At 30.8% G+C, this 14,284-nt stretch overlaps 1 protein-coding gene across 1 annotated transcript in view; it reads left to right on the top strand.

Moving 5' to 3' along the window:
* mmd (disintegrin and metalloproteinase domain-containing protein mind-meld) overlaps nucleotides 1–14,284 on the top strand; it is a 308,125-nt gene that overhangs the window by 14,489 nt on the left and 279,352 nt on the right. The window lies entirely within an intron of this gene.

The raw sequence follows: 14,284 nt of genomic DNA, 5'->3' as shown, positions 1-14,284 counted from the left end.
ACACATTACTTGGATTTATAATTGTTAGTTAGGTGGATTAGGCCTCCAGGGGATACAACTACATAAAACAAAATGCGCCTGGAGCTCTAACTCATAGGTGGAATGGACAAAAATCATTTTAAATATAATAAAACACAACCCTAACATACAAACTATTATAACTGTATAACTAATTGTTGTTTATAAGTCTTTTCATAATATATGCACTAGATGTACTGTAATGTTGAAACAAATTATATTTTATAACAGTATTTTTTAATTTAATTATATAATTTTTTATTTTAAACAGTTTAATTATTTTAATTACTTTAGAATTTTGTTATTTGTCAGACCCATAATGTACTAAAACATGAGAGTTGATACAACATTGCAGCGTTTTGACGTCATCAATTCAGATGACGTGAATTCACTGTTTAATTGAACGGACTATAATTATATCATATTTTACAATAGATATTTGTTATCGAATAGATGTGTCTGTAAAAAATACCTACATTTGTATGAAATATAAATCGCTGTAAAGTAAATAGTCAGTGGTGCGAAATTACCATATAACTAATACATTCTGACCGCGGCTTGATAATATTGGCCCCCATCCATAGACATTGGATAACCCACAACAATACAGATCCTTTGTAACAGTGAAATTAGTGATGACAGTGACAGTAACAGTGACACTGTATTTTCCCAAAATATTTTATATCTTTCCAGTATTCGTATAAATATAGCTAATATAACCACAGATCTTCCAAAAGATTTGTAGCATCAAACTGACTGCTATATGTCTGCAGCGCAAACCAGTGGAATCTTCCATGTAAGTATGAATATGAATTTGACAAACTATTACACACTCGCACACAACTAATATAACTATGGCAAGATGTTTGAGAAAGTTTCATATTTTTTTATCAAAAATGTTAAATTAACAATGTTAATATAACTGGTATTAAAAGGAGGCACGGTTGCAACCGGAGCTACTATCAAGTTGTAATAAGGTAATAAACAATTATTTAATTAAAACAAATAATAATTTAATAAACAATGACACGGCATTAACAATAAAATATTTTTAACAAAAATATTGAATCTACTTCGGAAATTAAATAAGGAATTCACTAAAAATTAAAAAATAATCAAGCTAAAATGAAATATATATATTATATATTTTTAATATATAATATAATTTAATATATTATTATTATTATATATTTTTAATATATTCAATATAGTATTCAATATATTATATTAATTATATATTATAAACAAAGAAACAGTGATTGAAATTAAGCAACGCTTCAGGCCTCCGAGTCTGCTGCCTAGTCTATGCGATTTGACAAATGTCCAAACCAAACAACGAAGAGGTATTATCTGCGCCGGGAATCGGACCCGCGACCTCCGTTAGGGAGCTAAACACTTTAACCATTGCACCATAGTAGATGTAGTGTACAATATTTCTACGACGGTTTATATGCTAGAGTTTGTGCTTAAAAAGCAAACTGAATGGCTTCTGCACTAAACAACTTCCGATTTTTCCGAACATTATACCTAAATATCTGATTATTATAGATGAAAAATATGTAAAAAGATTGTATTCCAAAGGAACGAATTTGAGCGTTTCCCTCGATTTCCTCTCTTTCCCCCAACAGATCCTGATTTTATTTCAACGGGATAACCTCGGGAATGCACTCTTTCAAATAAAAAATAATTTTGAAGGTCCACAATTTACGGAGATATTGACGAACATACATTAAAAAGAAAAAAAATATACATCGAACATAGAACCTCCTCCTTTTTCGAAGTCGGTTAATAATAAATCAGTTTTAAATCTTAGCAACCCTTGACTAAATGCACAAACATGACATTGCAACTGACTGAATTATATAAATGAAATAAATTAGAGGTTATAAAAGCATAAAGATGTCATTTAATGGTATTATTTCCAACATAAATATATATAGAAGCTACTTTAAAAATAGAAAGTAACTAAAATTATGCATAATTAAGTGAAGGAATGAGAATACGTTATGCTGTAGATAAGGATAACTTGTGCATTTTATGTTATGCTAAAATATTATACAAAACTAAATATCTGGACTGATATAACAAGCGTTACGTTTGATAACTCGAAATGAAAGGATCTAGTACGACTACACTAATTGCGAAATGTCATGCATCAGTCCAGGTGAATTATACCCATCAGGCTCGGAAACGGGATATTATTAATGCGTCTAAAATCAAATAAATAAACTATTCGGAATTTTATTGCAAAAAAGACCAGCAACATGAGTAACAGGCACAAAATATTGTTATTGAATGACAATTCTCAGGTGTACATTGCAAGAGTTGTGAAGTATATAGCGTTGCAGCTCAAATGTAATGAGCTCAAATGACATAGAGCCTTCTAATTACCGCTTGTTTAGATTTATGCGGCATGACTTGGCAGGTTTCTAAATCGCGAGATAGAGTGAGCAAGTATTGTTGATTCGCTGACATCCTATATCGTTCTTTCGATAAAAATATGAAAAAAGTTGTAGAAAATAATAATTGATGTTAATTTTTAGTAGATAGATAATTTTTGTTAATATAGATTGTACCATTTTTTCTCAATAAATGCGTTTTTAAGTAACAAAAATAATCAGAAATAGAAAAAGGTGGAATACATTTTATGCTAGGGAATTATTGATAAATTATATAAAAATGATAACCTCCATATTACAAAAAGAAGCATCTTTGTGAACCTTCGATGATAGTTTAACAAAAATATTGTTTTTAGTTTTAACAGCTTTGAGAATTGTCGACAGCGGCTTGGAATATATTCACGAGCGACAGAAGTTTTCCATAGTAGAGCACTACCTTATTATTCGAGATACATTCTGCCTTCCAGCTGTAGTTAATTAGTATCTAACAAGGCCGATATGGTTGTTTGCTTGGCCCCAACCGACATTATTTTAACGTTAAAACTAGGGTTAACGTATACCCATATGGAAACACCCAGGGCAATGACAATGAATTAAATTAGTCCTCTTTTTGTTGCCTATTTATCTTCTTAGTCCGTTTTTCTCTAATGTTTTTGGATACGCACGCATAATTAGGTTCCATTTTAATTACAGGAACGGTCACAGTATATTAAGTAAAATTCCAATTTATTAGCATCTAAGAAAATGATTTTGTTTCAATATAGCTTGAGTTTTCAAAATACATTGAGTGCTTCATTATTAACAATAGTATCATTAAGTTCTAATATACAGGGTGTATAAGTAGGGTCTGATGTTTTTTTATAACTTGAATGATTCTTAAGAAAATTAGTATAATGTATTAAAAAGATATATGAAAGATATAAAATATTTTGGGAAAATAACAAATAAATTGTTGGAAAATAGTATAATCAACAATATGATTATCCATGATTAGATATGACATTTCCTCATCTTTCAGTTAGCTTACATAATTAGTGTTAAAAAAAATAATTGTTTTTTGAAAAGTGGCTTCTTGAAAGGAAAGGAACAGTGTCTGGTAAGCTTGGACTATGGTAAGAAGGATAGATTTTTCCATCGACTGAACACTCTCATTTCAGAAAATGAGATTGACTTAATTACTTATTTATTTCTGTTGACGATAGTTTAATTTCAATTTTAAGCGATCTAATATTATCATTTAATTTCACATCTACGCAGGCTTTCGGCCTTTCACTCTATTTTACCTCTTGCCATATCCGATATATAATCCTCCAAAATGACAACCAAAATATAATTCTCCGCTAAAAATATTAGAAATAAAAAAGATAAAATTTGATATATAACGAATAACGAATCTGAAAATAAATTAACAATGACTTTAACCGTATTGTTTTATCCATTCAAAAAGAAATGTTTCGCTTACTTAAAAACAAATTAAATCTTCAAGAAATTAAACTAAGGTATACCGTAGAGGCAACCATTGCTTTACTTTGAACATGTTGCAGATATCCATATCCGCAACATAATACAGAGCTTTTCACATGTGGTGCTGGTTATATGTCGGTCCTATCATATATACTCACAGGTTGGTTTTTGTAGCACTTAGAATGTTTGGATTGTTTGATTTTTTCAATTTGGTTTATTCAAAACATTTTAAGATCATGCAACACGATAGATCGTACTATTTATATTATTTAAAAATTTACATCCTATATTGAAGTAGAACAACAATTTACCATCACATGCCACAGCTGCTATAAAACAATATAGTTTTTAAGAAAATTAGATGACTTTAATTATCCAGATTTTTTTATCCAGATGATCTGATAAGCATCATAAAATTTGCATCCAGTTTATTGCTATATATTGAATAAAAGAATTGATTAATGATGAAAAGAGAGATGTCAAAGATTTAAAATATTACAAATTATTCGAAAAACTAAATAACAGCCGATCCTTTCAGCATGTGAATTCTTTACTGCTAGTAATAATGAAAACCAAGAAAAACTCACAAAAGTGCCACCAACATAATTATCAGGAGAGAACTGGAAATATTTTGGACTTTCATCATAGATAAGATGCCTTTTTTAGTAACATATATCATAAAATTTAAGAAAAATTTAGGCTCAAATGTTGCTTTCGGTTCTAAATTTATTATTCTACATTATTTTATTCAAACATCTTCAACAGCGTAAAAACATTAAATCCTAACAATGTACAAATAAATTTTAGACATAACTAAGTTTTGTATAAATTAGTAGATTAAAGAAAATCATTGGACATTGTTGTCATATTTCTAATTATGCTTTCTAAAAGTTAGTTTAGAACGAACGCGCACTCTAGCCATCCTATCTGAAAAAGCAACGAATTTCTTTAAAAATTAATTAAACGAGATATTCGCGAAACTTCGAATATAGCAGAAGCCAGAATTTCTCTACCGTATAGTTAATAGAAGAAAAGTTTTATATCGAGCGACAAATATTAACAAGAGTTTGAAACGAGTCCTACAATTCTCTAAGTGATTTTAATAACGCTTTGTTAAGTCAAGAGGTCTTTTAAAGAATTTTTAAATATTCGCCGCTTCAAAGCTTTAAAAGTTCGTAATTCTGCTCGAGTGGATAGACAGAATTTGTCTTTAGATAAGAACTTTTGAAGCGTTGTTATTAAAATATCTTGTAATGACAGTTATTCGATACCATATTATATAAGATTTCACGTAAAGTTCTTATGAGGATCGTTGATGTATTTTAAGAGCCTTTACATCTGAACTTTTCAGATACTTTTAAGTTTACATTCAAACCGAAAACTGAATTTCACTGTCATTATATGAAAAGACCAAACCACTAATTTTATATTGTTAAACTGAAAAAAATATGCAGATCGTCTTTAATTGAAAAAAAATTGTATAATTGCCAAGTTTATTCTGTTCAAGTCATTCATTCCATGATATGAACTTCATTCGATAGCGATATCACGGTAATCACAGTATCAGTATTTGGTTAAAGTTGCTCCTAGTAGAGGACATTAAGTTATCTTCACTCAGCTCAAATTTTCAATTTAGAATCAATTTTATACCAATAAGTGGTATAGATATATTATGTTTAGGGTTTGTATTCTCTGGTTTCCTATATAAATACTGTCCTTTGTTTTCTGTTTCTACTACTGTTCCTACTTTGCCCGAGGTTCTTCCTCTCTTCTTGCGTCCCAAATTCCCTTTACCTGTCTTGTGGCCTCCCTATACTGTAAGTCCTTCCTGTACCCACCAACTACGTTGTCTCCTTTCCATGTGCTCTTTCATTGATTGGATATTGAGGTCTATTCGTATTTCTTTAATTCTCATCATGTCCATAATTGTCACACTGTTAACTCTTCTGATATATTTAATTTCTAATATTTGTGTATTGCTTTTATCCCTCCTTGATGATACCCACGTGTCATAAAGGAATCATATCGTTGGTCTATATAAGTCTTTTAATTTTCGTTCTACTTGGTATATATTTTTTGTTGATGAGTTTAGTATTTGTGGCAAAGTATAAATTTATTGTTTTTTCAATTGCGTCATCAATTTCCTTCCCCAGGCTTCAATTATCTTCGACTCCTATGCTCAGATAATTAAATTCATCTACTTTCTATTTTTATATCTTAAATTTTGACATTTCTTGTAGCTCTCCCATGACCATATAGATTTTATTCATTACCGTTTCCTATTCACTTGTTATAACAGGTGTCATATTCCACCTTTTTAAGATTTTCTGAATGGTCAATTAAGATCTACTGGTATGGTCTATCAGATTTATTCAGATTGTTATTATTACATATAGCATTATTTATACATATTACATATTACATATTACATATAGCTTTAGAGGCTCAAGGATATGAGGGCGACGCGAAGACCTTTGTCGTAGTATGAAGTCGCATACCACCAATTGCGACTGAAATTACTTGAAGAATCGAAATCATCATAAATACATTCATATCGAAACTGCATATACATTCCAGGCACTAGAATACCTAAACGGTGCAGATGTGGATACAATAGAAAAGTTAATATCTGAAACGATTGTCGAGTTTGACACAAAAGTATGTCCATCAGCTCGTCATAAAATACAACCTCGGATACCCAACGAATGTCTACAGATGGTAAAAGATCGACAACAAGCTAAACCAATCCTTCTCGATAAATACCGAATACTAAATAAATATGCTGGGCTAAAACTAAAACTAGAAACGGAAGCCTACTAGATAGAAGCTACGGATTTGGAAATTGCTTCATCCAAATGTGATTATCGAACATTGGACCAAAAACTTAAGAGATTGAGCGGCAAGAACTAGTTCTACCAACCAGATCATTCAAAAGTATCTGGGTAAAATTCCAACGATGAGCGCCTCGATTGATGGGGACAGTAGATCATACAACTTTATAAGCATGATCTACTACAGGGTTTGGTAACTCCGCCAGCTATTAATATTTCAGAAATACTTAATTTTTTTAACATTGTTTTTAAAACAGACATGACATTAAACAGAATGTTATGAACTCTTTAACCGACCTGACATTCGCTTATGATAGTGCTATATGCGCTGATACGGATGTTGATGCTTCTGGCATTCTTCATAATATAGTTCGCACCGCAGAAGCATATGGCATGATAGTCGATGAAGAAAATTACAAAGTCCTGGCAACTGACGGATCGCCTGCAATTGTAAATCTTAACGGAATCTAGCTGGAGTAAGTACAGCAGTTCAAATACTTCGGGTCAGAAGAAAAAAGTGGCATCTACCGCCGAAGTAATAAACCGAATCGGCAAAGCTGTAGTAGCGTTGGGTTGTATAAAGACTAAAATCCGCCACTTTCAAACGCTTATCTTTATAATTCTTCTGTATTGCTCAGGAAGTTCTTACAGTCTGACCCATAGAAATTTGCGCAAACAAATTATACATATTTTTCTTCGATATCATATTAGAAACGAGGTCATACGTTTGAGATGCGACAATCTGCAAACAATTAAGGAACAAAGTCGGAGTCGCAGATTAATATGGTTTGGCCATATGTGTCGAACGAAAAATTCAGAACGAATTCGTCGTAGACTTATATGGAAAAATCAACCCTTTTGGGTGGAAGATACAGTGACTACCTGCAAAAAGGGCATGGATCCAGCTCATTGAAAACGATTTGAAAAGTTGGAAACTGACATTGTCCGATGCTAAAACTGCAGCCGATTGCCAAATGGTGGTGCTTAGTTAAGAATGTTCGAAGTTCTGCGGCATTAATACTAGCCAATCGGCCAAGAAGTAAATATTCTCCCGAAGCGCCAGCTATGGGTTAATTATAATGATGAGTATTATCTGCAAAAGTTCAAACGCACATTTGTATTTCTTCCAAGACTTTGGAGGTTTAAATAAATGAAAGAGTATATTGAAAATGTAATATTATATGAAATCACTTTGTTACATTTAATGCATCACCAACCGATTATTTAATCACCCAAATTTTGTTTCACCCTATTTAAATTAATCACTTTTGGATACATCATATTTATGTCGGCATTTTTTTAATATGTGCACCAAAACTCTAAAGCACCTAAATGAAATGGGAAAAGTTGTTGCAGGATGATATGAGGTGAATTTCTGAGGCAAGAATCGCAAACAGTTAACATTATATGAGAAAACATATTACCGTAATAAAAAACAATTGATATTTTGAAATCAAATCTTCACTTTTCACTCTTCTTCACAGACTTCGAATGATACTTAATCATTGTTTTTGGTCGAAGTTTGTTCTGGCGGATGGAATTCACACTGAATAACGCCGCAATTTATCCCGGATATTTATTAATAATTTTGAAGAAATACTGAATAAATTGAAAAATTCGAAATCGATCGACTTAATAAATTTTAAAGATTAAATAATAAACAATTGAAGTTAATAAAGCTGTTAAAATATTGCAGTAAATAGTTTATTCATAATTTAAAATTGATTCATTCATTTTATTTGAAATCCATTGTGATATTTTTGGATGAAATGATCTTAATTTGGTTAAAGTATAATTATTTCTATTTAAAAAATTATATTAAATATCTACTGTTAAAGAAAATATTTCAAGAAATAAGGTAGTAAACTGTCATGAAGATAAATTAAATAACTAAAGCTGTGATTCGTTACTGCGAAGGCATGTCGACCTTTCCGGACATTCCAATATATTTAATATACCACAGCATCAGTGCGGTTTAAACAATCTATTCCCAAACACATTGAAAAAAGCATTGCCGAAACTCACGATAAACCAACAACCGAAATTTAATCAGGAACAGAGTGGGTTGCCAACTTTATTAATACGAAATAATTATCAACGTGCAAATCCACGTATCCAAGTCGAAATCCTGGATAAATAGCGTCAAGTTAAAACAAACAGTCGCGATTAATTCGATCCGTGTTTTCCATTGTTGTTTCGGATGCAAACAATCCCTCCGACAGTAAATTCTGGCGGCTTCCCGGAAAAGATGTTTCGCCTTGGTTTCTACGATTTTGCGTCAAAGGTTCCATTTGGACTCGTAAATAGTTTGCATACACTGTCGGTTAACTTAATTTGCCTAAGTATTCCTTTGGTCACCACCAGAAACAGTATTCCGGCATTCGCCGGCATAACTTTAAATGGATTTTAATGAACATTTTTCTCGTCACCCTTTTGATAATTAGTAAGATGGAGGAGCTATTTGGTTTTTGATACAGTAATCAACAAACTATTTATTTAATGTTGAATGTTCAAAATGTTGTAAACATACGGGTGTGAAATACACTACTGCCCATATTTACAATGTGGCTTTAAATCATGTCAGCTTATTCAATTTTATTATTTCTGAATTTTCTGAAAACGCATTCTCGTTCGTAGATAAATTGTTTAATGGGTAGAGTTTATAAAGAAATCAGAACAAAGAGGGATATACGAGGACTTTGCTTCGTATTATTGTATGTACTGTTATACTTTAATGATCTGTTAATATCGGCTGTATCTTCGCCGGCCAGACTGCCTCTCAAGGTCTTCTGAACTACAGTCTTTTGTTAGAATTTTCATAACATACCCTAAATAAAATTTTCTGGTTTCCCAAATTGATTGCAATAAAGCTCCAATAACCTACGGCCAGGCAAATGGGCTACTGCAATCCGCTTTTGACGCCCGTTCACCCTGAACTCCAAGCCTCCATCCAAAGTACAGTAAATTATGTTAGGTCACACTAGCTTCAAACTTTGCTCGGTGGCCTTTAGTGCTTGTGCTAGCAATTCTTCTTTTGCGACCTTACATTTAATAACCCCATAAAACTATGAAAATACGTAAATTTTAACATATTTATTTAATTATTTATTATTAAATATTTATTTATTGTTAATCATATCATATTCTTCAATCATATCCTAAGCCCTTAATTTTCATTGAAACTCATCATTCGTCACCAGACACCAGACCGATTTCTTAGAAGAGCTGGAAGATTGTTTCTTACAATTGAAAGCTTATAATATAAGCACCACCACCTCAAAACAAACACTTATTCAGACACTTACAGCAGCAGCAATATATAACACAGACTTTCAATAAATGGTATAACTATTATTTTCTGACCTTTGACAAGTACTAGAATAGTACTAGTGGAATTGATTGTGAATTTTTCGCTTGTAACCACACAAATCAAGGCTATTAGGCTTACGTTATTATCTTATTAAATGTATTAAGTGTTTGGAACTATATTTTTACTTATTCTGTAACAAATCTATATCATACAACAAGTGGGTAAAAACGAACTGATACTTCTCATTGTTTTGAATGACTTCGTTTTGTTTCTAAAAACCTAGAGATTTTCACAAGGCTGTGACATTCTCAGACAAAACGAATGACTGTTACATTCAAATATATAATATAAATGGATCCATTAGGAGAATGTAAATTTTTTTTCTTACCAGATTTTAATAGTTTACACAATTTTAGTAAATTTAAACCCAATTTTCACATCACATTAAATACATTTCACGTTAAATAAAATTCACATTAAATACTAATTTATAAAAATATTTATTCAACAAGATTAATAATATAATGTGGTATATTTGACTTATATTGATGATATTTTCATTATTATTCATTCAAGTCAACATATTTGATAATTTGTCTGATATTATTATGAAGTTGAAGTTTATATAGGGCTCCTCAACTTTAAGAAATGATTGCTTTTTTTTGTGGTGTGTAACATGTCGATTCCTAAGGTCAATAACGAGTCATCCATTAACAAAAATTTTTAATTTTCGATCACTTTTTTCATGTTTCAAATTTACCTTAGTAGTACTATGTATGAGATAATGCGATATACAGAAAAAACCACAACAATATGTAATTGTTGCTAATTAAATTAAATTACCTAAAATATCTGTTGTTTAACAAAACATTGAATTGACCAATATAAAGTAAACAATGTATACTTTGAAACTGTTAAAAACACTTGCCTTGTTTCCCCCCGATTTTAATTAAGCCCATAATAAAAAATAATTACATTTGGTGAAGTTATTTATATATCGATATTGTAGCATATACTAACACATTTAACAAATAAATTTAGTTGCTAGAATATTCAATTTGGATTGGCATTAATTTTTCCTCTGCTAATTTCTGTCATTAATTTTCTCCTTAACAATTAGAATCAAAATCACTATTTCTCGTTGACTTGTTGTGAAAATTCCTTAGTTTTTGTTAAACATAAAGAAGTAGCAAAAAAGGCAAAAACCATGGAAAGCTACATATTGTAATACCAGCAATAGGGCACTATTAAACAACCATTAATTGGCTCATCGGCTAGTGATACCAGAAATTGTTTCTTGTAAACTGATATTTGTCATAAAATGATAATTCATGGAGATTTACTGAAAATTGAAAAGTAGTAACTCCCATTCACTAAATAAAGAGAGTTTCTTACAAGATTTTTATTAAAAATCTTTTAAAATCCTTGTTTTTCTGATTTATCTTTGCAGCTGTTTCATTTTAATAATACAATATAAATAATAATTTTTGACGCTAGCAAAAATAATTATATATAGGTTTTATAATAAAGTCACTTAAATTAAAACATGTACATTCCCTCTAATTATTTACATTATTCATCTTTGGAGCTGTTTAATTTTAATATTATCATTCAAAATAATTGTTTGCGATACTAAAAATAATTATATATATCCGTTTTATAATAAAGTCATTTGTACATTTCCTATAACATTTAAAATACTGCCATCTAATACATTTTAGGCGAAATAAAATTTTTAAACTGAATAATTTTGTACCCCTGATCGATTATCGTAAAATACGATGATACATATCAAAATCTAGTTATATTTACTGGAATAGGGATTTCACATGACCCAATGACATTTTAGCTTTTGCGAAGGATCCTTTATCTACATTTTAATGAGATTTTTTTTGTCGTCGCGTTACTAAAGTTAAATTTGGAAAAAGTTTTCAATTATTTTTTTCTGTCGGCATACTTGTTAATAAATGCGAATGGAAAAAAATAAGAAAAAAGTTCGAATAATGAACCCTCTTTGTTTCTTTTTTTCGTTCTGGCTTCGTTCTGAATATCATTTTAATTTTAGGATATACTCAGAATTGTTTTCCTTTATTAAATGATAAGGAAATTTATTTATAAATTGGCCCATAATGAAAACATACCTATAAATTACAACAAATTTGTTTTTATATATTTTTTAATATTTTTATTCAATCTACTTTTGGTTTCTCTTCCATTATTTAGTGTATTTTAGTACTCTCCATATTTATTTTACATTTTAATATTTGACTCCACCAATTTCGATTAAAAGGTATTCTATTCATGAGGACCAAACAGCTATACGTTTGTTAAATCTTATATATAAAAATGAATCGCAAAATGTGTTGGTAAGCGCATAACTCAACAACGCCTGGACCAATTTGGCCATATCTTTTTTTAAAATATTCGTTGAAGTTCAAGGATGGTTTCTACGGCGAGAAAAATTAGAATTATTGCTGGAAAAACCCTAAAAATAGCTCTTTTCTTTTTCCCATACAAATGATTTGTAACTAAAACGTAGTCAATTTGAGCTTTATTGCTATGGTATAAAGTTCATATTAAATTACAAGCACTCACTATTGTCTAAGCGATGTAGGTGTGTTCCTAACGTCAAAGATCATATCTATCAAAACAATGTGCGTGTGTGCGTTGGAGCACAGAATACATAGTTGGAGGAGTTTAATGTCGCGTTCCAAAACTCGCGTTTCTTTTGTATTAGTTTCGGCACGCGAGATAAAATGCATCAGTTTCCACGTCATTACATCAGTCAAACAAAAATCGCGTTACCAACAGTGTTTTATTATTTTTAATATCCAAATTTTAAATAAATAAAACAATTCGTACGGCTTAAAAGGATTTGAGTTCAAGTCATATCAAATTTAAAAAAAAAAAGTTTCCTGTTACAGATGACTTTTGACAGATGATAGATGAATTGTCAACTGATACACGAAACAAATTCGTATATCGTGTTTTGTGCAGAGTGTTTAGTTAGTTAGTGTTTGTTTAGTTCGTGATTAGTGAAAAAATAATTTATATTTGATATGCCTCCTATAAGACGAAGCAATTTAGGTAGAAGAACCAGAAATGCTATAAACCAAGCTAATTACCGATCTAATCGTACTGCACAAGAACGTGACGACGGAAATGAATGTGAAAGAATTCGGATATCACAAACGCGTGAAGCGCGAGCGCGACATTCAACTAATAGTCGCGCAAGTTTGAATCGAGCTGCTTTCAGTTACGATGTGTCAATTGACTACAGTAACTACCAATGTGTTGTTATTGGTTCTATGAACTTGGTTTGCTCACACTGAAAGGCATTAAAATACAAAAACGAAGCCAATGGATTGTGTTGCGCAAATGGTAAAGTGAAATTGATACCATTGGATCCACCACCAGAACCATTGTACTCATTGGTTTCAAGAATAGGAACAGATTCTATACACTTTTTGACACATATCCAACAATATAACAATTGCTTTCAAATGACTTCATTTGGGGCAACAAATGCAACAATGTTCGGGAAAATTTTATGCCAACTATCAAGGTATGTATTATAGCAGTTACTCATAATTATTTTAGCGAACAAAATTTTCTGTCACCAAAGTTAAGATGTGTTACTAATCTTCAATTTCTTAATCATTACGAAATATATCACTTAGTCATCATATTATATGGTGATTCAGTTTCAGTGACACTTTTATTATATTTTATATTTGATAGATATTAGTTAAAACTAAATATATACTTTTTAAGATCAAATATTATTTAAGTTTGATCACTGACAATCCATTAATTTATACCACACCATAATATTTTTTTTATTTACAGATACAAGGGCAAATATATCACAGAGCAGGTTTACTGTTACCAGTGTCAGATAGCGACAACAAATTCCTGCAAATTTATTTTATGGGCAATTCACCACAAGAAATTGATCTGCGTTGTGCACATAACAATTTAGTAAAGAGGTCTATTGTAGAACAATTACAAACTTTATTTCATCAACACAATCAATTGATTATATTGTTTAAAACTGCCCTGGATCTGATGCCATCCGTTAATCACAAAATTGTAATCAGAGCTGATAAAACACCTGCAGGTCAACATACAAGACGTTTTAATGCACCAACTATTGATGAAGTTGCTATCGTTGTAGTTGGAGAAAATTTGGAATCCCGTGATATTGTTTTACATCGTCGGAATGATCAATTACAACGTATAAAGGAAACACACCGCTCATA

Source organism: Rhynchophorus ferrugineus, unplaced genomic scaffold (genome assembly GCF_030347505.1).
Source record: "Rhynchophorus ferrugineus isolate W39M unplaced genomic scaffold, kcgeb_rfMv2 rfM2, whole genome shotgun sequence".
Taxonomy (NCBI): Eukaryota; Metazoa; Arthropoda; class Insecta; order Coleoptera; family Curculionidae; genus Rhynchophorus; species Rhynchophorus ferrugineus.
The sequence above is the reverse complement of the archived record's forward strand: the minus strand, read 5'-3'. Positions and strand labels throughout refer to the sequence as shown.